Source organism: Macaca mulatta, chromosome 17, assembly GCF_049350105.2.
Source record: "Macaca mulatta isolate MMU2019108-1 chromosome 17, T2T-MMU8v2.0, whole genome shotgun sequence".
Lineage (NCBI taxonomy): Eukaryota > Metazoa > Chordata > Mammalia > Primates > Cercopithecidae > Macaca > Macaca mulatta.
The window spans coordinates 2154815-2182296 of record NC_133422.1 but is presented as its reverse complement, the minus strand read 5'-3'; the positions used below and the strand labels follow the sequence as shown (position 1 = coordinate 2182296).

Below are 27482 nucleotides of genomic sequence, written 5' to 3'. Positions count from 1 at the left end.
ATCTTTGAGTACCAAGTGTCCCTCTTCTGACCGGATCTTATTTTTTCCACTCTGGTTCAAAAACAATGTTACCCAAAGATGCTTAAAGTCTCTTATAGAAAGCTGTTATTGCCATTGATGCTCCCCATATTTTTCACCACTTAGATCAGTCAACTCACCCATTGTGGTCATAGCTGTCAGAGCATACAGTAGGATCTGTTAATGAATCCATAACTCTACCAAAGAGTAAAAAGCACGTACAAAAAATAAAGTCAGATATTCTGGAAGGCAATCAGGATGTTAATCTCGACAGTATTTCAGGACATGAAAAATAAAATCAGAGGAATTTTGACAAGAACTAAAGAAACAATTTCAGGGTACAGTACTAGTACTTCTGAGAGAGTGCATGTGTGTGTGTGTGTGTGTGTGTGTGTGTGTGTGTGTGAGAGAGAGAGAGAGAGAGAGAGAGAGACAGGACACAAAAAAAAGAAAAAAAATGTAAGAATAATGAATGTTTCGATATCAATGGCTAGTTCCTGCTCATCCTTGGTAGGAAATAAACAAGTAGGTTAAGTCAAGCACAGCCTAAATTATGTTTAAGACATTTTGTGAACTTAAAGTAGATTATATGTTTAGAACGATTTTGTTTTCTATTTGTCTGGATTCATTTTTTTTAAGTTATACGGCTATATTTTACAAAATCGAGACTTCCTAGCACCGAAACCCCTGGCTTGGCTAATTTAATCTCTCTACAACTTTATTTCCTCATCTGCAAGTTACGACACATGCAAAATACACTCCACTCTGTCGGCTTCATAAAACCATGCTGAATGTTCAGCATATTGCAAATATTGGTTTTTAGACAACCTGCTCTCTATACCATATATTATGCCATAAAAGTCAGTATGTGGCAATATAAACTGATACATACTTTAGCTTCAAATACACAAACATTCTCATCCAAGTAATACACTCCCCAGACTCAAGAATTAATGCTCTTTGCCACAATTTTCTAACTTTTCAAATGTTTAAATAAGTTTAAGAAACTGATCGCACACATTTTTTTGCTGCTGATAAAAACCAGAATTCTCTAAGAGTGTGCTGAGGTCTCACTAGCAAAGTTTCAGGTGTTAATTGAGATGGGACCGCTGAAGCCCTTTTGGTGGCCATCTCTGTGGAGTGGCTTCCCGAGCTCAACACCAGCTCTGTTCCTTGAACAGAGCATTCACCATTAGGGCAACCAGCCCCTCCTGTAGGAAAGATTAAAGTGACCAGTATATGCATATTATTACACTGCCTAAAATGTCGTATTTTTAAGGACATTACCAGGCATAGAATGAGGTTTGTTTTATTTTTTAAATGTTTTCTATTTCTATTGTTTTTCTATCTAATTATTTTTCTATTTCTATTTCCATTTGCTGGGTCACAGACAGCAGCAAATTCCATAGCTTCGGGGTTATACCAGCTCATCTGCAGTAGGAGTAGAAATATCAAAGCTCTCAGTCTACCACCTTGTGCTCCAGAGACGTGGCCCAGGCAGATCTTTGGACGTGGACCAGGACAACCCAAGGCAGAGCTGGGTTTCTGGGAGCCTCTCCCTGTAAGCCCCGGACCTGCTTACCTGTAGGCCAGAGTGCTTCCGGCGCCACGGCCGCTCAAGAGGACGCTGGGGTCAGTTCAGCTGCTAGAATAACACAAGTCTCAGGTCTTGTGTCTTCGGTACAACATTCTCTAAGAGGGAGAAATTCAATCAAGATCCTGTTAGCAGTTTTCTCTCCTGTTGCCTTTCAGAACGATGGCTTTTCCTTTTTTCATTTTTTAGTTCCCAAAATCAAGCTCATTAAATCAAATCTTTACCCAATTCCTGGCAAGTAACAAGGTTATTGCTATTTGGCCCTATACCCACTGGTTGTCCCCCAGTACCCTGAGGATAAGGGGACTCTGTAAGGTCCCCGGGAGGGGAAAGGAATGACAATTAGTGTTCCCCCCAGCTGGGTGTAAGCAAACTTTCCTGTCTATGGGTCCCAGAGATCACCGTCTAGTTCCCCCACCAAAACTTTACATGATTTTAATTCTCCTGATGAGGATGAGAGGACAACATGAGCCAACAGAGAGGGCAGAGGATGGGGTGGGACTCCCTTGCTCAGAGACCCTCACCTCTAAGTCTTTACCTCGTATTGAGAATAAGTCAGTTCTGTAATAAGAACTCTGTGTCCATGGCAACCCCAAACAGAATCCTGGTGCTCTTGCGATTCTTGTAGAGTGGGGCATAGAACGAGCTTGGCCCAAGACTGCGGAGACTGAAAAACATGCTGTTCTGCCATACATACAGATACTCATTAAAGACAAGGAGAAGGGCATGGGGTGGGGTGGAATGTACCAAAAGCAAAGACCACAGGATAATAACCTCAGAGCAGAGACTCTCTCTCCAGTTATTTTTTCTTTTGTATGGAATGGAGGGGATTCTTCTCATTTACTCTGATGAAGTTTACATCAAGTGTTCAGCTTCCTTTGCGGATTAGAGAGAATAATCAGAGGGCTCAGTTATTCTCTCTGAATAACTATGTTTGTCTAGTGTTTTCTAGACAATATTAAATTTCACTAAAATAGACAAGGTTGATAGGACTTGGGGGGATACTTCATTGACTCAAGCTTTCATTTTATAGGATTGTGAGAAAACAAAGAGTTGTACATTTAAAACACACTCATATTCTAGCTAGAAGAGAGGATTTTGAATGTTCTTACTTCAAAGAAATGGTAAATATTTAAGGCAATGGATATGCTAATTACCCTGATTCGATCATTACACAAGGTAAAAGGTACTGAAACATCACATTGTACCTCATAAATACGTACAATTTATTATGTGTCAATTAAAATTTTGAGTATAAGAAAAAATAGGGGCCGGGTGCGGTGGCTCAAGCCTGTAATCCTAGCACTTTGGGAGGCTGAGGCGGGCGGATCACGAGGTCAGGAGATCGAGACCATCCTGGCTAACCCGGTGAAACCCCGTCTCTACTAAAAAAAAAATACAAAAAACTAGCCGGGCGAGGTGGCGGGTGCCTGTGGTCCCAGCTACTTGGGAGGCTGAGGCAGGAGAATGGCATAAACCCGGGAGGCAGAGCTTGCAGTGAGCTGAGATTGGGCCACTGCACTTCAGCCTGGGCGACAGAGCAAGACTCAAAAAAAAAAAAAAAAAAAAAAAGATTGTGTTGGTTATTCAGAGTCCCTTGCATTTTCAAATGAATCTTAGATCAGCAAGTCAATTTCTGCAAAAAGAGAAGCTAGGATTTTGATAGGAACTGACTTGAATATGTAGATCAATTTGTGGAGTACTGTCATCTTAATAGTAATGTCTTCCATTCCATAAATACAGAATGTGTATCCATATATTTAGGTCTTAATCACTTTCAATAATGTTGTGTAGTCTTACATTTTTGTTTTAGTCTTGTTTTTAATGCTATTGTAAATAAAATTACTTTCTTAATTTTGAGCCGACTCATTGCTAGTGTTTCTAAATATAACTGATTTTTTGCACATTTGATCTTGTATCTTTTGTGAACTCAATTGTTGCTCCAGCAGGTTTGCTGTTGTTGTTGTAGGTTCTTTAGATTTTCTATATACAACATTATTTATCTGCAAAAAATAGGGTTTGACTTTTTCCATTCCAATCTAGATGCGTTTTCTTTTTTGTGGTTGGTTTTGTTCTGTTTTTTGTCTAATTATCCTGGCTAGAATCTCCAGTACAATGTTGAATAGAAAAAGCAAGCAGGTATCCTTGTCTTGTTCCTCATTTTAGGAGAAAAGATTTAAGACTTTCACCACTAACTTTAATGTTAGCTGTTGGTTTTTCATAATCTTTACTAGATTATCTAAGGGTTTAGGTTTTTTGTCGTTGTTAATTATTTACCTAACCTAAGTTATTTATCCCATTTTTGAGTTCTTTTTTTTCTTGATCAGGCTAGCTAAGCTATCAATTTTGTTGATCTTTTCAAATAACTTTGGTTTCGTTTATTTTCTCTATTGTTTTTCTGCTTGCTATTTTTTTTATTTTCACTCTAACATTTATTATATCCTTGCTTTACTTGCTTTGGTTTCAGTTTGATCTTCTTTTTCTAGTTTCTTTAGGTGGAAAGTTGAATTATTGATTGAGATCTTTCTTCCTTTCTGATGTAAGAATTTTTTTTTTTTTTTTTTTTTTTTGAGACGGAGTCTCGCTCTGTCACCCAGGCTGGAGTGCTGTGGCCGGATCTCAGCTCACTGCAAGCTCCGCCTCCCGGGTTTACGCCATTCTCCGGCCTCAGCCTCCCGAGTAGCTGGGACTACAGGCGCCCGCCACCTCGCCCGGCTAGTTTTTTGTATTTCTTAATAGAGACGGGGTTTCACCGTGTTAGCCAGGATGGTCTCGATCTCCTGACCTCGTGATCCGCCCGTCTCGGCCTCCCAAAGTGCTGGGATTACAGGCTTGAGCCACCGCGCCCGGCCCTGATGTAAGAATTTACACCTACAAATTTCCCTTTAAGCACGGCATTAGCTGCATTCCATAAGTTTTGAGATGTGGAATTTTTGTTTTCATTCATCTCAAAATATGTTCTGATTTCTCTTGGATTTCTTCTATGACCAATTGATTATTTAAGAGTACGTTGTTTCATTTCCATGTATTTGTGAACTTCCCAAATTTCCTTCTCTTACTATTCTAATTTCATTTTATTGCAGTTGAGAACATGCTTCATATGATTTAAATCTTTTAAAATTTATTGAGAGTTGTTTTATTGCCTAGCATATGGTCTTTCCTGGAGAATGTTCCATGTGCACTTATAAAGACTGTATACTCTGTTGTTGTTGGTTGGAGAACGCTACAGATATCTGTTAAATCTAGTTGGTTTATAGTATTACTCACGTCTTATATTTTCTTATTGATTTTCTGCCCAATTGTCTAGCTATTAACGAAAATGGGGAATTGAAGTCCTCAACTATTATTGCTGAATTGTTTCTCCCTTCAATTCTGTCAATTTTTTCTTCACGTACTTTGGGGCTCTGTTATATGTTTTTGATGGATCGATCCTCTTATTATTATAAAATGTCCTTTGTTGTTAATAAAAAATTTTTGCCTTTAAGTCTTTTTTTTTCTGATTTTTTAAATCATGCTTCCATCTCTTTATTTATTTATTTAGTTAGTTAGCTAGTTAGTTTTTTGGTTACTGTTTGCTTGTTTTATCTTTTTCTATGCTTTTACTTTTAATCTATTTGAGTCTTGGTCTAAAATATGTCTCTTATAGACAGCATATAGTAGGATCATGTCCTTTAATTCATTCTGCAAATTTCTTCCTTTTAAGTGGAGAGAAATTTCCACTTAATACAATCATTGATAAAGTAAGATTTATGCTAAATAGTTTTATAGTATACAATTTTTATTTCCTTGTCATTTCTTTTACTACATTTTTGAGTTGTTTTCTTAGTGGTTGCCCTGGATATTGCAATTAGCATGTTGATTTATAACTATGTAGTGCATATTAATACCAACTTAATTACGACAGTATACATAAACTTTTTCCTATGTAGCTCCATTCCCTCTCTCTTCCATCGTGCTATTAATGTCATATAAACCATATCTTCATATACTCTATGTTCATCAACCCATTTATGAGAAGTGCTTTACGCTTATACTGACTTTTATATTTACTCATATAGTTCTTTCTCAGCTCTTTATTTCCTCATGTGGATTTGAGTTACTACCTAGTATTCTTTCATTTCAGCCTAAATGACTTCCATTAGTATTTCATATAGAGATGTCTTCAAGCAACAAATTTTTTTTAGTTTTGTTTACCAAGGAATGTCTTAAATGTCCTAAGATATTTAATGCCTTATGTTTCTCCTTCAATGTTGAAGGATATTTTTGCTACATATAGAATTCTTGATTAATGTCTCATTAGACCCTTAGTAGCCATCTTGATGATCACACCAACTGTCATGGCATCACAGGGGTGGTACACAAGTAACCCTATTTCACTTCATAATTGCCCCAATATGCAGCGGTAACTATCCTGGCGATTTGGGTATGCCAGAGAGAAGCCATGGCGTGCTTCCTTTAAGTGTAAACGTGAACGTCTCTGACATCATAAGAAAAATATTATAGTCTGAGGTTGCTAAGATTTACAGTAAGGACAAATCCTCTACTCGTAAAATTGTGAAGAAGAACAAAGAAACTTGTGCCCGTTTTGCTGTCAAAAGCTGCAAAAGTTACAGCTACAGTGCATGACAAGTACTTAGTTGAGACGGAAAAGACATTAAATTTGTAGGTGGAAGACACGAACAGAAATGTCTTCTGACAGCAAGCAGGTTTGTACTCTCGGCATCTGTCTTTTTCTTTGTTTTCTTTTGTTTTGTTTACTTTTTTTTTTTTTTTTTTGAGATGGAGTCTCACTCTTACCCAGGCTGGAGTGGTGTGATCTCAGCTCACTACAAGCTCTGCCTCCCAGGTGTATGCCATTCTCCTGCTTCAGCCTCCCAAGTAGCTGGGACTACAGGTGCCTGCCACCATGTCCAGCTAATTTTTTGTAATTTTTTTAGTAGAGACGTGGTTTCACTGTGTTAGCCAGGATGGTCTCGATCTCCTGACCTCATGACCCACCCGCCTCGGCCTCCCGAAGTGCTGGGATTACAGGCACGAGCCACCGTGCCTGGCCTTTTTTTACATTTTTGTTAGCATATTGTGTATCTCAACTTATCTATACCCCAGGTAGCCATTACGTTCAGCAATCGCCTCTGATTGTCTTCAACAGACATGAACAAAGGCTGGGGGAGCTCTAAGTCAAGCCAAATAAAGATAGTCTTGTGCGTGGGGTCTTCCTGGGACCTCCTAGTCAGGTCACATAATGACGTTTCTCTGGGAATAAGGCTTTGAATGAGTCCCAACCCCCTTTTGTTCCTTTCTATGGCTCCCAGGAGCTGGTTTTTCAACAAGATTGTAGGATGTTGGTTTTCAAGGCTACCATGGAGCCGGGAGGATATGATGAGTGTAAAGTAAGAACACTACAAAGCTCACTATTCCCACCAAAATTCAGCCTATGTTCTTGAATAAATGCTCCCAAGATTGCGGAAAGCCTTTGGATATTTTCCAGAGTTCTGAAAAAGTTGCTTTTATTTTTCCCAGCTGTTTTTATGAATAAAGGAATTTTTTAAGGTTCCTAGCTTGCTGTTTTTACTGACATCACTTCCAAATACAGTTTTGTTTTTATATTTTTTTGAAACAGAGTCTTGCTCTGTTGCCCAGGCTGGAGTGCAGTGGTGTGATCTTGGCTCACTGCAACCTCTGCCTCCCAAGTTCAAGTGATTCTCCTGCCTCAGCCTCCCTAGTAGCTGGAATTACAGGTACATGCCACCATGCCTGGCTACCTTTTGTATTTTTAGTAGAGACGGGGTTTCGCCACATTGGTCAGGCTGGTCTCAAACTTCTGACCTCAGGTTATCCTCCAACCTCAGCCTCCCAAAGGGATTACAGGCATGAGCTACCATGCCTGACCCCAAATACACTTTTAAATATATTTCTGAACTGACAAAATGTGAAGGAAGTACAAAATGATTACACACATGCACACACAATCTAGAGGTGAAACTAAAGTCATCAGTCAACACAGAAGCCAGAGATGCCCTGGAAGTGTGCCAAAACCAAAAACCTAGAGCTTCGTTAGTTAACATTGTGGCTGCCTGAGGTAGTAAATAGGAATTGGGGCAATCAATAGGAAAATCAAAATACTTTTTTAAAAAGCTAGGAATGAGATGTCAAGAGGGGATTTTGAAATGTTCTGACACATTCCTGGGAATCTGCTCAGCAATGCTGCGGATCTAGAATCTTTCTGGTTAACTGACTAATAGGATTTGAACCTGACAAAGTCGGGAACTGAGTCTGAGACCTCCATATAAATCCAGGCACCGCCGGGCGCGGTGGCTCAAGCCTGTAATCCCAGCACTTTGGGAGGCCGAGACGGGCGGATCACAAGGTCAGGAGATCGAGACCATCCTGGCTAACATGGTGAAACCCCGTCTCTACTAAAAAATACAAAAACCTAGCCGGGCGAGGTGGCGGGCGTCTGTAGTCCCAGCTACTCGGGAGGCTGAGGCAGGAGAATGGCGTGAACCCGGGAGGCGGAGCTTACAGTGAGCTGAGATCTGGCCACTGCACTCCAGTCTGGGCGGCAAAGCGAGACTCCGTCTCAACCAAAAAAAAAAAAAAAAAAAAAAAAAAAAAAAAAAAAAAAAAAAAAAATCCAGACACCAAAAAGGGCTACATATTTAGTAGAAAAGACAAAGTTGGAAGGATATGACAAGTGAACCAACAAGCAAATCAGTCTGCAGGCAGTGGATTTTAAAACATTAATAATTTAGAGTCTTCCCTAATGTTTTCTAACCAGCTTTACTCTTATGCTGGAATTTGAATTTATACCATACTCATAGTCCAAGAAACCACAAACCAATAATCAAACTAGAATGGTTCCCGATTGGCACTCCTTCCAGAACCACGCAGAAACCAGGCAACTCATCTCAATTCTCAATTCTGGTCTCTCAGGACACCCAAAGTTAAAGTTTAGACAAACACGGGCTATTTCTAAAATTTAACAAAGAGTTGAAGAGTCAAACTGCCATAAGCAGGAGCCAACAGAAAACCATAAAGAGAAGAAAAAGACACCGAAAAATACAAATCTTAAAATTGTAACAAACTTCATACTCAGGAAGCAGGTTTAAAAGTATGTTTAAAGTGAAAAGATAGAGATCAACACGATGGGGAGCATTAAAAGGGGCCACTGGTCCACTCTGGAACTTCAAAGTAGATTTTCTGAAAAAGATGATGCTTGAGCTTGGGCGTGAAGGACAATAAATAATAAACCAGGGGAAAAAGTGGTGAGGGAGTTTCAGAGAAAAAGATCACAATGAACAAATACTTGGAAGTATTGAACAGCAGAGGGACTTCAGGGGAAATTATTAACATTTACCTATTACTGCAGTAACAGATGTAGAGCAGACAGTAACAGGAGATGCCTGTACAGTAGATTAAGAAGTACAGACATTATTTAATAGGCAATAGAGAGTCAAAAAGGGATTTTAAGAAGGGAAGTCTCACGATAATTCTGTTTTAGGTAGCCTGTCTTTCAGGGGTGAGGACAGAGGGCAACACTGAAGCGTCAGGGATCCGTTAGGAGGCTACGACACAGCTTAGGTGAGAGATGCCGAGGGCCTGAAAAACCAGGGTGGTAGTAAGAATCAAGAGGAGAGACAGATTGGAGAAACAGCAGAAAAAATTAGCACAACTTGTGATTGACTAGCTATGTGGAGGATAGCCAAAGCAATCCTACATGAAAAGAATGAAGGAGATGCCACACTACCCATCTTCAAACCATCTACAAGGCTACAGCGAGCACAACATCATGGCACTGGTGAAAAAACAGACACACAGGCCAATGGAACAGGTTAGAGAACCCAGAAATGAAGCTGCACAGCTACAACCATCTGATCTTCGACAAAGCCAATAAAAACAAGCAATGGAGAAAGGACTTCCTACTCAACCAATGGCGCTGGGATAACTGACTAGCCATATGCAGAAGATTGAAACTGGACCCCTTCCTTTTACCACAAACAAAAATCAACCCATGATGGATAAAAGACTTAAATGTAAAACCTAAAACTCTAAAATCCCTGGAAGATAACCTAGGAAATACCATCCTGACATAGGCCCTTGTGAAGATTTCATGAAGAAGATGCCAAAAGCAATTGCAACAAAAACAAAAACAGACGAGTGGAATCTAATTAAAGAGCTTCTGCACAGCAAAAGAAACTATCAACAGACTAAACAGACAGCCTACAGAATGAGAAAAAATATTTACAAATTATGCATCTAACAAGGGTCTGATATCTAGAATCTATAAGGAACTTAAATTTACAAGCAAAAAACAACCCCACTGAGAAAAAATGGGGTGGGGAGGGGGGCCAAAGGACATGAACAGACACTTCTCAAAAGACATACACACAGCTAACAAACATGAAAAAATGCTCAACATCACTAATCCTAGAGAAATGCAATTCAGAACTACAATGAGATACCATCTCATACTAGTGAGAATGGCTATTATTAAAACGCCGAAAAATAGATGCTGGCAAAGTTGCAGAGGAAAGGGAATGGTTATACACTACTGGTGGGTATGTAGATTAGCTCAGCCATTATGGAAAGCAGTTTGGTGATTTCTCAAAGAACTTGAGAATTACCCTGAAACCCAGCAATCCTATTACTGAGTATGTACCCACAGGAATGTAAATATCATTCTACTGTGAAGACACATGCACACATATGTTCATCGCAGCACCAGCAATCCTATCACTGAGTATGTACCCACAGGAATGTAAATATCACTCTACCGTGAAGACACATGCACACATATGTTCATCGCAGCACCAGCAATCCTATTACTGAGTATGTGCCCACAGGAAGGTAAACATCACTCTACTGTGAAGACACACGCACACATATGTTCATCACAGCACCAGCAATCCTATTACTGAGTATGTACCCACAGGAACGTAAATATCATTCTACCGTGAAGACACACGCACACATATGTTCATCGCAGCACCAGCAATCCTATTACTGAGTATGTACCCACAGGAATGTAAATATCATTCTACCGTGAAGACACACGCACACATATGTTCATCGCAGCACTATTCACAATAGCAAAGACACAGAACTGACCTAGGTGCCCATCAATGGTGAACTTAATAAAAAAAATGTGGCACACATATACCATGGAATATTATGCAGCCATAAAATAAAAATAAGATCATGTCCTTTGCAGCAATACAGATGGAGCTGGAGGCCATCCAGCTCCAGCTTAAAAATTATTCTAAGCAAATTAACACAGGAACAGGAAACCAAATACTTCATGTTCTCACTTATAAGTGGGAGTTAAACATTGAGTACACATGGGCACAAATATGGGAACAACAGACATTGGGGCCTACTTGAGGGCTGGAGGCTGGGAGGAGGGTGAGTCTCAAAAAGCTACCTATCGGGTACTATGCTTATTACCTGAGTGACAAAATAATCTGTGCATCAAACCCCCATGACACAAAATTTACACATATAACAAACCTGCACATGTACCCCTGAACCTAAAACAAAAGTTAAAAATTAATTAAATAAAATGTGCACACAAAAAATAAACTGGATTTAGGCATGTCTATTTGTATATAAAAACGGAACTATTGCCGGGCGCGGTGGCTCAAGCCTGTAATCCCAGCACTTTGGGAGGCCGAGACGGGCGGATCACGAGGTCAGGAGATCGAGACCATCCTGGCTAACACGGTGAAACCCCGTCTCTACTAAAAATACAAAAAACTAGCCGGGCGAGGTGGCGGGCGCCTGTAGTCCCAGCTACTCCGGAGGCTGAGGCAGGAGAATGGCGTAAACCCGGGAGGCGGAGCTTGCAGTGAGCTGAGATCTGGCCACTGCACTCCAGCCCGGGCTACAGAGCAAGACTCCGTCTCAAAAAAAAAAAAAAAAAAAAAAAAAACGGAACTATTGGCTCAGTCATAACCCAACTGAATTATATCTCAGTATATCAAAATGGTTAATATTGATGTAAAGATAATCAACAAGAAAACAGAAACTATTTCAGGTCAGATTTAGGATTTTACATGAAATTATCACTGCTGGGAAACCAACAGATTACATGTCAGATGGATCCCAGGAGACATGTGAGGACTGACACAATGTGGAATAAACATTTAAAAAAAGGCCATGCACGGTGGCTCATGCTTATAATCCCAGCACTTTGGGAGGCTGAAGTAGGCGGATCACCTGAGGTCAGGAGTTCAAGACCAGTGGGGCCAAAATGGCAAAACCCCATCTCTACAAAAATACCAGATACCAGAGGCTGGGAAGTGTGCGTGAGTTGGCAGGGAAGAGTGGTTGGTTAATACAGTTAGACAGAAGGAATAAGTTCTAATGTTCTATAGCAGAGTAGGGTGACTACAGTTAACAACAATGTATTGTGTATTTCAAAATAGCTCTACGAGAGGACTTGAAATGTTCCCAACATATAGAAATAACAAATACTCAAAGTGGCAGATACCTTTAATACCCCGATTGGTCATTACACGTTCTATACATGTAACAACATACTATCTGTACCCCATAAATATGTACAAATATTTGTTGTGTGCCAATTAAAAGTAAAATTTTAAAAATAAAAATACAGTGAACCTACACAATGGAGTATTATTCAGCATTAATACACTGCAAGTTGGATAAACCTTGAAAACATGCTACATGAGAGAAACAATGCATAAAAGATCACAAATTGGGCTGAGCATGGTGGCTCACGCCTGTAATCCCGGCACTTTGGGAGACCGAGGCGGGCACATCAGTTGAGCTCAGGAGTTCCAGACCAGCCTGGGCAACATGAGGAAACCTGTCTCAACAAAAAAAATTAGGCAGGTGTGGTGGTGCACACCTGTAGTCCCAGCTACTGGCTACTCACAAGGCTGATACAGGATGAAAGTATCAGGGCAGTTTCATGGCTGGGATCAACTCTTTTGGAAGCAGGCCCTAGCAGGACTTGGTGTCCACATCCTGGATATGGTCCTGCAGAGAGCCTGGAATACTTACCCCTCAATCCGTGGGGAGGAGCAGAGGCTGACGCCTTGAGGACTTACTGTCCTTCTGACCTGTCCTGATGTTTCTAAGGCACTGGGGTTTCAGGACTGGATAAGACTGTTCTAAGGCCACACTGTGGAAACTGCGGTGTCGCAACTGCAGTAAATCACAAGCCAAATCCTCGACTTTGGCACTGTCCAAAGTACCTTTCTTGGCCAGGAGCGGTGGCTCACGCCTATAATCTCAGCACTTTGGGAGGCTGAGGAGGTGGATTACCTGAGGTCAGGAGTTCGAGAACAGCCTAGACTATGTGGTGAAACCCCTTCTCTACTTTAAAAAAAAAAAATACAAAAAATTAGCTGGGCGTGGTAATGGACACCTGTAATCCCAGCTACTGAGGAGGTATAGGCAGGAGAATCGCTTGAACCCAAGAGGTGGAGAATGCAGTGAGCTGAGATCCGGCCACTGCACTCTAGCCTGGGGGACAGAGTGAGACTCCGTCTCAAAAAAAAAAAAAAAAAGTGAGAGTTTCCACAGTCCTTTCCTGTTTTCACTTCAGATAACAACTGCCTTAAGGAGATGGAAATGAGTTACCCACTACCTCCTTTTCCAACACTGAAATATCGATAATATGCACAGTGTCATGTGGATAATTGTCACATTTACCTCCTCAACCTGACCAAAAAAAGATGTTTCCCTCCTGTCTTAGAAATTAAAATTTTCTCAGAAACCAGGTCAAATTTAAGATAAATTCCACTGGCGTTTGATCACTTATAATTTTGATGCACTTAAGTGTTTCACTGCTGATGACAATATACCATGAGTTGGTGCTTTCCTAGCACCCTATTTGGTGGTTCCCAGATAATACATTCTTTTTTTTTTTTTTTGAGACGGAGTCTTGCTCTGTCGCCCAGGCTGGAGTGCAGTGGCCGGATCTCAGCTCACTGCAAGCTCCGCCACCCGGGTTCATGCCATTCTCCTGCCTCAGCCTCCCAAGTAGCTGGGACTACAGGTGCTGCCACCTCGCCCGGCTAGTTTTTTGTATTTTTTAGTAGAGATGGGGTTTCACCGTGTTAGCCAGGATGGTCTCGATCTCCTGACCTCGTGATCCGCCCATCTCGGCCTCCCAAAGTGCTGGGATTACAGGCTTGAGCCACCGCGCCCGGCCCCAGATAATACATTCTATCCATGTTAATAGTCTAAGATTTAAAATGTTACAGTACAAAGTAAAATTTTGAAAAATAAAATGTTACAGTATACAACAGAAAATAGTTACAGAAGCAAACCCCCTCACAATGTTGTTGCTGTAGAAACAGGATGATGGTGATGATGCTTTACTTGTTAACCTCACTTACTCCTCACACCAACCTCATATAATGAGTCCTATTATTATTATTCCCATCATTTTAGAGATGAAGGAAGTGAGGCTTGGAGAGACCAATTCTGTAACTCACTCAGGATCTTGAACTTCTAACCACTATGCTTCACTGACTCTCCTGAATAAAGTCATATCATTACACCTCAATACTGTTATTTTTTTCTTTCTTCCTTTATTTATTTTTTTCTTGAGACAGAGTTTCACTCTGTCACCCTGGCTGGAGTCCAGTGGCGCAATCTTGGCCGCAATCTCCGCCTCCCGGGTTCAAGTGATTCTCCTGCCTCAGCCTCCCAAGTAACTAGGATTACAGGCATGAGCCACCATGCCTGGCCTAATACTGGGTTTTCAAATCAAGTTTTTAACCATGAGGACTTGGAACATCCAAGTTTCTTCAAATAATGAAATCCAAACATGTTGTAAGAGTAGACCAAATCTTTCCTTAATATCAGATATTATTTTGCAGAAGAGGAAACTGAGGCCCAGGAGCTTAAATAATTTCCTCAAAGGCAAATGGCCAATAATGGACAGAGCTGGTACTCGGATTGGTACAACTTAAAAATGCATTGGTCTTTTTACCTTACCGTGATACCTTCCAGAATACAGAAACCATACTTTAAGCAATACATACATTATGTAATACATGAAACATAGTATGCTATATTATTGCAGGTACAATATGAATATACAGGCCAGGTATGGTGGTTCACACCTGTAATCCCAGCACTTTGGGAGGCCAAGGCAGGTGGATTACCTGAGGTCAGGAGTTTGAGACCAGCCTGGCCAACACTGTGAAACCCTTTCTCTACTGAAAATACAAAAATTAGCTGGGTGTGGTGATGCACGCCTGTAATCCCAGCTACTCGGCTGGGGGATGAGAATTGCTTGAACCTGGGAGGCAGAGGTTGCAGTGAGCCGAGATCATGCCACTGCACTCCAGCCTGGGAGACAGAGAGAGAATTCGTCTCAAAAAACAAAAACAAAAATATGAATATATGAAATATTAAGAATTTGCTAAAAGAATCTGTAATTCTCTAAAGTTTTCCTATAAAAAGAAACACTTTATATTAATTATATTATTGACATGTAAGATTAAATATTTCTGATATTTAAGCTTCTGTTCTACTTATTAATCCAGCAAATTAAAGATGATCAAAAATTAAGATATTACAATGATACCACAACATTATGAAGGTTAAAATATGGACATTTTCCTAAGACTTATTCAGCCTCTTCCAACTTCTAGCTAATCTTACCCTAAAAGTACATCAATCTTTTCTAATTCAAAATACTCCTATAAATTCAATTAAAATGTTTAACTGATGACAACGTGGGTATCATAAAAAATATATAGCATAGTAATACTGTTTTCCTTTTGATTTAGGAAGGGGTAACATCTCCAAAAACTACCCAGTAGATGATATTCTGTTGCCAGTTCAAAGCATCTATATTATGCAGGCAAAGATTTCAAAAGCCTACTAATGTTTTTGCTTTGAGTGGCTCATACAGGTTCCCTGCACCTCATTAATGCAATGGTTTTATGACTAAAGGACACCAGCGTGAGACTTTAAGAGTTGTAATGTTCTCCAAAATTGAAGTATAATCTCATACCCCTTATTTAATATATAGAAGATTCACCAAGTAATATCCTGTTGAGCAATTAGAAAATTGCAATCATTTGCAGTTCTCAGTCCTTTCATGTCATAGAAATTCATGATGCATTTTTGCCATATAGTTTTACTTCTTCATTTTCCTTACCAAGCATCTAAAACTAAGTGAAATTCTAACATCTTTTTTAAAAAACCTTGTCAGATTTATTTTACGACACCATGAAGATATCTACAAAGTGTTTTGAAATTCATGTAAGTATCTACACTCTGAAAGTGAATATCTGGCAGAAATAATTTCAATCAATAAATTTTATAACCCCTGAAATTAACACTTACCTGCTTCATTGTTAATTGGGAACTCCCACTGTTCCCCATCTTTTGTCCACTGGATCAGCTCTTCAAACCCATTCTGAACGGGTTGTTCATTTACTGTGGCTAACTGCTTAGCAAATTCCACATCCCAAAGTGAAGGTGACGTGTCTGTATAATATATATATGTATAAAGACATTTTAAGGAAGAACAAATCAATGTAAATATCTTTCTTTAAAAAGTTATAACCAATCCTGAATTGATCATGTATTTTTCAGACCTTGACACTCATAATTAAATAGTATATAATAAAAAGTTACTGAGAGTTACCTGCAAAAATTATATTAAAAATTATAACTACAATAATGGCAAGCTTAACTTCTGTTTTACAACAATGCCAGGTAATCAATGCCCCTCTACTGGAAAGAAAAAAATAAATTTGTATTTTGTTTCAGGGTATTTTTATGAACGTGAATGTTTTTTGTTCAACTCTGGTTTTTAAAGTCTAGCCTGTTTATTTTTAGTCTATCAAAATTAGTCACTAATGTACTACTGTTAACAACCAAAGAAGTTAAATTTACAGAATGACCATAAAACTGCTAATGAATACTGAGTACTTCCTCTGTGCTGAAATGCTTTTTATGCATTAGTGCATGTAATCCTCCAAACCAACCCTATAGGTAAGGTATTATCATGTTGTCTAATTACCACCATCATATTACATGTTTCAATAACTTATTTACTTTTGAAACTTCAGATCATCTTTTGAGAATGAATCATATTCCCACCAGTTACTGCTGCTGGGAACGTAAAATGGTACAACCACCTTGGACCAACAGTTTGATGGCTTCTTATAAAGTTAAAAATATATCTATTATTCGACATAGTCATTTCATTCCTGGATATTCACCCAAGAGATAATACATGTCCACACAAAGATTTGCACACAAAAGTTAATGGCAGCTTTCTTTGTAATAGCCAAATGTGGGATGTAATTTGGGATACAACCCAAATGTCTACTAACAGGTGAATAGGTACAAAAATGTGACACATTCATACAATTGTATACTACTCAGTAATACAAATGTGTTACTAGTACATGTAACAGCATAGATGAATCTCAAATCATTATGCTGAGTCAAAGAAGCCAGATGCATGGCCGGGCGCGGTGGCTCAAGCCTGTAATCCCAGCACTTTGGGAGGCCGAGACGGGCAGATCACGAGGTCAGGAGATTGAGACCATCCTGGCTAACACGGTGAAACCCCGTCTCTGCTAAAAAAATACAAAAAACTAGCCGGGCGCGGTGGCGGGCGCCTGTAGTCCCAACTACTCGGGAGGCTGAGGCAGGAGAATGGCGTGAACCCGGGAGGCGGAGCTTGCAGTGAGCTGAGATCCGGCCACTGCACTCCAGCCTGGGCGGCAGAGCCAGACTCTGTCTCAAAAAAAAAAAAAAAAAAAAAAGAAGCCAGATGCAAAGGAGTACATACTGTGTGATTTCAATTACGTACAACTCTAAAAGATGCAAACTAATCTATTGTAACAGCAGATCAATGGTTGCCTGCGTACTGTCTGTGTGTGTGTGTGTATTGCAAAAGGACACAAGGGAACTTTGGAGGATCACGAAAATGTTCAAAATTATAACTGGCAGTTTCATGGGTGTATATATTTGTCAAAACTAGTCAAGTTATATACCTTAAATATGTGCAGTTTATTGCACACAAATTGTACCTTAATAAAGTTGCAAAAAGAAAATGAATAACGATATCCCTTGGCTACCTTTTTCCCTATATTTTTATTCTTTAGTTATTTTTACCAACATTTTTTATCTTTCTTATTTTTTTTCTGTGTGATCTCGCTTTTTAAAATACATGAGGATCAGCCGGGTGCGGTGGCTCAGGCCTGTAATCGCAGCACTTTGGGAGGCTGAGGCGGGCAGATCACTAGGTCAGGACATCGAGACCATCCTGGCTAACATGGTGAAACCCCATCTCTACTAAAAATACAAAAAAAAGTAGCTGGGCATGGTGGTGGGGGCCTGTAGTCCCAGCTACTCGGGAGGCTGAGGCAGGAGAATGGTGTGAACCCAGGAGGTGGAGCTTGCAGTGAGCCGAGATTGCGCCGCTGCACTCCAGCCTGGGCCAGAGTGAGACACTGTCCCAAATAAATAAATAAATAAAATAAAGTAAAATAAATGAGGATCGTATGGTTTGGTAATCTACTTTTTTCACTGAATGCTTGCGTCAGTATCCCATTTTTTATATATATATGTATCACAATCCCCTACTGTTGAATATTTTGATCATTTATATATTTTCTCTTTTAAATACTATAATGACAAATACCCTTATAGTTACACTTTTATGCGTATCTGTAATATTTCCTTAAAACAAATTCCAGGAACACAATTTCTGGGTTAGAGGCACAGATTGCCTATGATCTATCCTCCAGCTTACCGCTTTATTCACTCTTGCCAAGCCCACTAAAGCGTATCAACAAATAGCTCATTTACTCTTCTGTGAGCCTTATTTTATCTATTTTGCTTTTTCTGAATCTGTTTCTGAGCCTTTATGTGCAGAAATGTGTCTAACCACACACTGACTGCTAGATATAAGTATTTTGGCCTAGATCAACTGATACTGGGAAACAATCAGTTGTCAGCCTTAACCAGCCACATTTACAGAGCAATCACACCAGTAGAATAACTTCATTGTCTCGGTTATCTTCTACTTAGGGGTCACTGACTGACCTATGTCTTTTCCATCATCATTAGGATTATCACTCTGCTTTTACACTTGCTAACAGTTGCAAGCATTTATTAAATATGTACTATATTCCAGGCACTATGCCCAACGCTTCCTCAGATTACCTCATTTAATCCTTGAGATGTATGTACTAGCCCTCACTTTATAGGTGGGGAACGGTTAGTGTGGCGGAATCTGAATTTGAATCCAGTTCTACACAACACCAGCACTCTTTCTGTTAAGCTATACTGCCTGTCGACTCTAGGTTAACCAGTAGGGCCTATGACTACATCCTCTGCAGCAGTGGTAAGAACTTAGTGTGGAACAAGACATGGGAATCATGGAACAGAATAACTCCTTCAATCGGTCAATAAAAAAAATTACTGAATGCCTGCTATATTTCCAGCATTACTTGAGGTGGTGGGAAAACAACAGCGAATAACTGCTAAATTTATGTTTCCATATTTTGCTATTCTCGTACTTAATTGGGAGCATTCTTTAGACTCATGCAAGTGTAGCATATTCAAACAGTACCTTCATTAGAGGAAATTATTATATAAATTTGGGTGCTATTTTCCTCACTAGAATACAGTCATTTGATACTGTTTGATAGAATACATAAAACTTCAATGCTTCCTTGCCAACTCACTTCAGTTTTAGAGTTAAGATTTTTTCATTTTAAAAAGTAAGCTGGCTCCTTCAAGAATCTCAAGAATCTTCAAGTGTCTCATTTGGCTGGACAACAGCAGCTGCCCTGACAACAACAAATTTCTTTTTTTTTTTTGAGACGGAGTTTTGCTCATTGCCCAGACTGGAGTGTATGGGCTCACTGCAACCTCCGCCTCCTGGGTTCAAGTGATTCTCCCGCCTCAGCCTCCCGAGTAGCTGGGATTACAGGTGCCCGTCACCACGCCCAGCCAATTTTTGCATTTTTAGTAGAGATGGGGTTTCACCATGTTGGCCAGGCTGGTCTTGAACTCCTGACCTCAGGTGATACACCCACATTGGCCTCCCAAAGTGCTGGGATTACAGGCGTGAGCCACGACGCCCAGCCAACAAATTCCTTTCCGATGCACGCTTAACCATTTGAGCTGGGGAGAGGCGAGTCATTGTCCCTATGCATTCTGCACTTCCTTTTTATCATACACAAGAGAATGCAGTTTTCGCAATACAAGAAGGGGGTTGTTCTTCTAGTTTCACTTTCAGTTCAAATGAACAAACACCAAATTAACTTCTTTCCTCTATAGATGTATATTTTATAGTACAATTTGCTCAAAAAAAGAATTTAAGATGCAAGATAACTAGTTCCTATGATCTGTAAGCCACATGAGTAGGTTCTACATGAATGAGATTTAGCTCCAGTAGTATATTAAATAGGGGGAAAAAAAAAGTTTCTATAAGTAACTGGTAGAAAGATTAAATGAGCCCTTGGAGGCCAGCCTATGAACTTATCTTTTATATCCAACACTCTTTCCCCTGCCTGCAGCTTCGAGATGGAATCTGTTGCTTAGGATGGAGTGTTGTGGCATAATGGTGGCTCACCGCAGCCTCCAATTCTGGGCTTTAGTGATCCTGCCACCTCAACCTCCCAAGTCGCTAGGATTACAGGCATGTACTACCATGCCTGGATAATTTTTTTCTATTTTTTAGAGACAGGGCCTCACTATGTTGTCCAGGCTGGTCTTGAACTCCTAGTCACAAGCCATCCTGTTGTCTCAGCCTCCCAAGTCCATCTACAACATTATTTCTACCAAGATCCTAAAAACTAACTTCTATTCTTTAGAAATGCTCATCACTTATATGCTGGAAACCATTCGTATTGAGTTTCTTCATTGATTTTACTAGTAAACCAAATTTAATGTCAAGCAAGAAGACACTCTTATTTCTCTTTTAGACTTAAAATGGCAAATTTCTTACCCAAAGAAAACACTACAAGTCTGTTAAACATATTCCTTGAATGTTCTTCCCATCTCCTGAACAATCACTAAGTCACTTAAGTTTTTTTATAAATGCTATCTCCTCTTCCAGGCAGTAAGTTGTTGAAGGGCAGGAACCAGTATATCTTTATGTAATAGCAATGGTAGTTGATTATTAATGCTCTAACCCAAATTAGTAGCTAATCTGAACCTCTGGATTCGGTCATTGGTAGTACTTACCTCCCACTGTCTCACAGAATGCAACATTTCATGGGGGAAACCTGACCAAAACTAGCAATATCGACAACTGTAGTGTGCTGTGTGCCCCACCAGGTTACTTCAGAGTGCATGTGTGTTGCCTGGATCCTGAAGGCTGGGCAGGGAGCCAAGGCCATAGTGCCTAGCTGAGGAGCAGGGATCCCTGAGAACCCAAACATCCCGGGGCACGCCTGAGAACATATCAAAGAAAACACTGTCATCGTGCACACAGAGTAGGCAAAGTCAGAACACTAGCTTAAAGGCAGCTTAGAGATGGGAGGCAGGGTGACTGTAGAGCTGCTCAGGAATGTCCAGTATGTAAGTCCTAGTAAACTCAGGTATTCGTCAAGCTGAACTTGCCCAAATTATTCTTTGGTCTCTCGATGCCTTCCCAGTTTGGGGGGATGTTACAGTCCCAAGTTTTCCTTATAACGACCACCACATTCATAAGCAGGATCCAGGCCAATGACAGAATAGAATATTAAAATATTCAACTATTATACCATCAGAACACTAAGGACGAACATCTTGGAAAGATGGAATGTTTCTCCACCTGAGAAACAGTGTTATTCTTTTTATTTTTCTTTTTTTTTTTTTTTTTTTTTGAGACGAGTCTCGCTCTGTCCCCGGGCTGGAGTGCAGTGGCCGGATCTCAGCTCACTGCAAGCTCCGCCTCCCGGGTTTACGCCATTCTCCTGCCTCAGCCTCCCGAGTAGCTGGGACTACAGGCGCCCGCCACGTCGCCCGGCTAGCTTTTTGTATTTTTTAGTAGAGACGGGGTTTCACCCTGTTAGCCAGGATGGTCTCGATCTCCTGACCTCGTGATCCGCCCGTCTCGGCCTCCCAAAGTGCTGGGATTACAAGCTTGAGCCACCGCGCCCGGCCTATTCTTTTTATTTTTCAAGTTTAATTTTTAATTTGTTAGAACCCAGTAAATGATGATTTTAAAAGCAGAGTTTGCATCAAATTAACGCTTAAATCAGGGCAAAAATACATTTTAAAAACCTAAATCTTAAGGCAGAAGTAAAACATTATAAAAACAGTATGTCTAATACAGACCGTAAAATGTCAGATTTTTAAGAGATTCACATAGTATTTTACAGCACTAAAATATTAATACAGTCAGAAATATTATCAATTGGTCCAAGACTTCTGTTTATAAAATGTTTAGACTGCTAATTGAAGAAGTGTTGCTGTATAAGTAATAGCTACAATACAACCAACCAAGTGATTGTTTTCATGACAAAAGAACTAAGGCAGGTAATTGCGTGGTTTCCATTTGTAAAGCTTTTGCAGTATTAAATATAAAGTATTACTAGGGGTATTTTTTGATTCATCTCCCTACCCTAATGCCCCCAGAATGTACATCACTTCCCTTTAACTCTATTTTCAAAGTTCTGTGAACCAACATACCTATTCATTGTAGGCCTGACCCTATGAATTGTTTACTTTGATATGGTGGAAAAATAATTTTGGTAAACTACTCCATCTTCTCCTAGTCATTGAGCAATTTCAAACAGAAGTCTTAAGAATTTTTGCGCCCCGACAAGGGAACAACCTGCTTCTTTACCACTATGAAGTTTGAATTTTGACTAGAATCTGTTAGCGTTGTCGATATTGCTAGTTTTGGTCAGGTTTCGCCCATGAAATGTTGCATTCTGTGCGACAGTGGGAAAACACGTTTCACATTTATGTGCAGTTAACAGGAGCCCTTCGGAGAAACAGGGTTAACAATCTTACATTTCCCCTTGTGATCAAAACCTTTTGTTTTTAGGGAGCAGGATAAGATTTAAAAGTGCTTCAAATCAGAAAACAAGCATTAGCTAGCTTACACATTCCACTGAGTAGTGTCAAAAAAGATAAATGCATTTAAAATAATTTTTAAGTCCACCAAATATAAGCTTGATGGGTTCTTAGCTAACATATTAAGTAATAACAAAGATTCGTTTTTTTACAAACTTTTTTTTTTTTTTTTTTTTTTTTTTGAGACGGAGTCTCGCTCTGTCGCCCAGGCTGGAGTGCAGTGGCCGGATCTCAGCTCACTGCAAGCTCCGCCTTCCGGGTTCCCGCCATTCTCCTGCCTCAGCCTCCCGAGTAGCTGGGACTACAGGCGCCGCCACCACGCCCGGCTAGTTTTTTGTATTTTTAGTGGAGACGGAGTTTCACCGTGTTAGCCAGGATGGTCTCGATCTCCTGACCTCATGATCCGCCCGTCTCGGCCTCCCAAAGTGCTGGGATTACAGGTGTGAGCCACCGCGCCCGGCCTTTTTTACAAACTTTTAAGCTATTTTAGTAAAATGGCTATAGACCTCACTGTACTTCTATTTATCTGTGCACTAATAAAAACCTATTAAAATTCCTTATTTACTACTTCTGAAAAAGTCTAATCAAATAAGATCACTAAAATTACCAGAAAAGCTTTGAAATACTGATTGCAGATTCATTTCAAAGTAGATTTAACCCCTTTCAGGATCTGGTGTTTAAATCACGAATGTTTTCACCAACTTCAACTCTGAAAAATATAAAAATTTTAGCCAGTGCTGGCTATAGTTAAACAGTACTGGTATTACTTGAAAAAATAAAAATAAAAAATATATTGTCAATCATGCATTCCACAATTTTTTTTTTTGAGCTCGATAGTATATTTATATTTTTCTCATTAAATGTTCAAAACCAAAAGCGGTTTCTCCTTGCAGCAAATACACATTAAAATACAGTCTCTGTACAGCCAAGGGCTCTGGGCCCTGGCTTGCCCCATGTCCCTGTGCCTCCTGGGTCAAACCCAAAAATAAATATAGTGTTATTGCTCTGCAGGGCATAGAGGCAGTGCTCTCCTATCCCCTGAGGAGGCTGGGTGGGAGCTGATGGGGAAGACTTGGCCACCCCAGGGGTCCAGGGGCTGGAGCCTGCTTGGAGTTATTGCTTCAAGGGGGGGCACTAATGCCCAATGCAAATGATGAGAGGAGGAGCAAAGGGAGCATGGGCCTTTGCTCTCCAAGTCCCACTCTGCTCTGAAGAGAGGGTAGGATTAAGCAGCAGCAAAAGCATCACCCACTGGGAGACTGTGGCCTCCATCCCCTTCCCTCCCTGAGATAGGCTTCTGCCTCCTACACATCTCCTGCAGCCCCCTATGGCTTCTGCAAGGCCCCCTACGCTCTGGGGGCACGTTATGGCTTGCAAGGGGCAGCACCGTGCCCAGAGCCTGGACACATGTTCCCAGCTTCTGACAGCCCCTAGGAGGGGCGAGGGGAGGGAGTGGGACCTGCTCCCAGTGGCTGATGGCATTGCCCTGGCCCTCCCAGCAGGTTGTGGCACTGCCCAGACCCCAGCTCTGCCCCTATCCTTGGGGTTGACCCCACGCTAGGCAGGTCCTGCCAGAGCCCCCACCAATCCCACCTCTTGCTCAGTCCATCATGGCCTCGAGCATCTCCAAGAACAGCTTGTGCACGGGCACCTTGACCTCCAGCTTCACCCCATAGAAATGGGCCAGCACTTTGCCCACTGTCTGGCGGAGGAGCGGTAGCGTGAGCAGCAGCCTGCCTGCCCGGCACGGCTCAGCACCCTCTCCGGTGCCAGCCCGGCCAGCTTCGTACTCCAGCAGGGCCTCGTGCAGAGCTTCCAGCAGCTGCTCCACAGCCTCGGCATCTTCGATGTGCACACAGCTTGAACTGGCAAGGGCCAGTGCCTTCAGTAGAACATACTCCTCTCCCTCCAGCCGCAGGGCCTGCAGCCTCCGCACCAGTTGCAGCAGGGCAGACCCCCGTTCCCCCAGTCCAGCTGCCCGTGCCCCCTCTTCATCCAGGATTAAGTCCTCAGCGAAGGCCAGCTCATCCTGCAGTGGCAGTGAGAGCTGGGCCACACCCGGCACCAGCAACTCCATCCACAGGCTCTGCAGTCCTGACATCTGGTCAGACAGCGACAGCAATGAGAAGCCTGGGATGCTCTTGGCCCAGCTGATGGTGACCACGATCTCTCAGTCAAAGAGGTCACAGAGGGTAGCCACGGCTGGGAGGTGCCCATCAGGGCCAGCAGGGTCAGGCATGGCATAGAGCTTCTCAGGCTCAACCACCAGCAGATGAGACACCAGCACATTGACTGGGGCTGTCTTCCGGGGGCCTCCAGCAACTGCCAGGGGCCCAGCAGGGAAGGGGCCCGGGAAGGGCAGCAGATCCACCTCTGGCCGCTGCTTGTACTTCTGCCACTCACCCCGGACGCGGTCCAGGCGCACTCCCGCAGGCACTTGATGAAGCGGCAGGCCTGGCAGGCCTTGTGTCTCTCCTTGGTGATCTCACACTCGTTGGATGCCGGACAGCTGTACTCGATGCTCCCCTGGATGGTCCTCTTGAAGAGGGCTTTGCAGTTCTCACAGGATGCCACACCGTAGTGGTAGCCGGAGGCCACATCCCCACAGACCAGGCAGAGGCCCTTGGGCAGGGAGCTGAGCACCAGCTTCCCACCGCCCTGTTTGCCATGCCCAGCCTCCTCTTCCTTGTGGCCTGGGAAGCAGCGGGTGGGAGCTGGACCGGGGGCCAGGGCCACAGGAGGCTCCGGTCTCCGTCTCCGAGGAACCCTTCGGACTGTCAGGCCTGGCTGGTTCTGCCATGATGTACAGAGGCTCACTGCCCACCACCTGGCTGGACATTGTTAGGCAGGGACCCGGACCCGACATGGCGGCGCCACTCGGAGTAGCGGGCCCTTTGTTCCAGCAGGCCCTTTGTTTCGAGACTTCCCTCCCTCTTTGAACACACCCTCAGACTTATATACATCAGAGGTTCCAGCTGGGCAGCCACACTCCCCCATGACCTGCAGCTCACCTGCATTCTATAAGTTGGTAAACAGCAGTTTCGGTGTTCCTCGTGACCCTTACTCAACTCCTGCCCTAGTAGTTTCAAGACCCCCCAGGCCCTGTTTGCACAACCAGCTTCCCTGCCTCTGGGGATGTAAGAAGCCCCTACCCTCCTCCCTCAGCGCAACTTCCCCGGCCCACGCCTTTGGGCACAGGAACCTCGCCCGCAAGCCCTAATAAAAGCTATTCTCACTGCCATTTGCCTTGTGTCTTCGTTCCCGGTTCGGCTCCAGCCTCAGTTTACCCTTCCAGACATGGCGCTGGTCACCTGACACGCGGCTGCCCTCCTGCCCCAGCAGGCCGATGATCCCAGGCACGAGGCGGGCGCCGCTCCACCTCCTCATGCCCGGCCTGCAGGTCCACTCTTACACTCCCGCTGTGGCAGAGGCTGCCACCCGCCGCACCCAGCCCCCAGCCTGGCACACCTTCGGGAAGCTGCCTAAAGTTGCCAGGCCTCCCCCCAGCCCCGACGCCCGCCGGAGAGCTCTGCCAGGTTATCAGGAAGTAAGTGGTCGGAGAGCCAGGGAACAGGAAGTTCCCCCTGCCCTTGCGATGACCTTTGACCCAGAGGGGAGGGCGGCCCCAGGCCCCCTCGAGCGCCCCCACGCGGTCTTCAGAGCCGCTTCCCCGACGTAGAGCCCTCCCCGTCTTCCACCCCCGGGACTTCGGCAAGCGCGGGATGGAAACCTGCCCCGGGCGGGCTGGATCGGAGGCCCAACCCGAACCCGGGCCTGGACCCGCAGCCAGAGCCAGATCCTGCCCCAGGCCGGCCCACTAGGACTCGGACGCGGGATCTCGCCGGAACCCTGACCAGTCCGGCCCTCGACTAGGTCCCGACCGTGCCCCAGCCTGGCCCCAGAGCCGGACCCCGCCTGCAGCCCGCCCGCCTCCCTGCCCCGCATCCCACAATTTCAAGAACTAAGCGGCCAGGCGCGGTGGCTCGGGCCTGTCATTCCAGCACTTTGGGAGGCCGAGGCGGGCGGATCACGAGGTCAGGAGGTCGAGACCATCCTGGTTAACACAATGAAACTCCGTCTCTACTAAAAATACACACACACACACACAAAAACTAGCCGGGCGTGGTGGCGGCGCCTGTAGTCCCAGCTACTCGGGAGGCTGAGACGGGAGAATGGCGTGAACCCGGGAGGCAGAGCTTGCAGTGAGCTGAGATCCGGCCACTGCACTCCAGCCTCGGCAAGAGCGAGACTCCGTCTCAAAAACAAACGAACAAAAAACCCTAAGAGGCCGGGCGCGGTGGCTCATGCCTGTAATCCCAGCACTTTGGGAGGCCGAGGCGGGCGGATCACAAGGTCAGGAGATCGAGACCACGGTGAAACCCCGTCTCTACTAAAAATACAAAAAATTAGCCGGGCGCGGTGGCGGGCGCCTGTAGTCCCAGCTACTCAGGAGGCTGAGGCAGGAGAATGGCGTAAACCCAGGAGGCGGAGCTTGCAGTGAGCCGAGATCGCGCCACTGCACTCCAGCCTGGGCGACAGAGCTAGACTCCGTCTCAAAAAAAAAAAAAAAACACAAAAAAAAAACCCTAAGATATAACTTATAAATATTGTTATGTCTTTGCAGATTATCCCAACTTCCATCAGGCCTCAGCTGAAAGCTCATCTGCAAAACGCATCAGCACTCATGTAAAAAGGAGTAGGGAGGTGACTTTGTACACAAACTGTCCAGTGTTTGGCTTCCAGTTTCCCTCTTGTGGGTAACTATTCTAGGTATGACTCCTTGAGCATGAAATGAGGGGTAGATAGAACAGCACAGCGTTGGGCTAACAAGAATTAGTGTGTA

General features: G+C 42.9%; 1 pseudogene across 1 annotated transcript; it reads right to left on the bottom strand.

The window, feature by feature from the left end:
* Positions 1 to 113: 113 nt before the first annotated feature.
* LOC705198 (steroid hormone receptor ERR1 pseudogene) lies at positions 114 to 25628 on the bottom strand (annotated as a pseudogene). Its single transcript, XR_013407633.1, has 5 exons — positions 24233 to 25628; positions 23247 to 23348; positions 15947 to 16090; positions 1601 to 1710; positions 114 to 215 (listed from the first exon to the last, which is right to left on the bottom strand). The product of XR_013407633.1 is annotated as a steroid hormone receptor ERR1 pseudogene (transcript).
* Positions 25629 to 27482: the final 1854 nt, after the last annotated feature.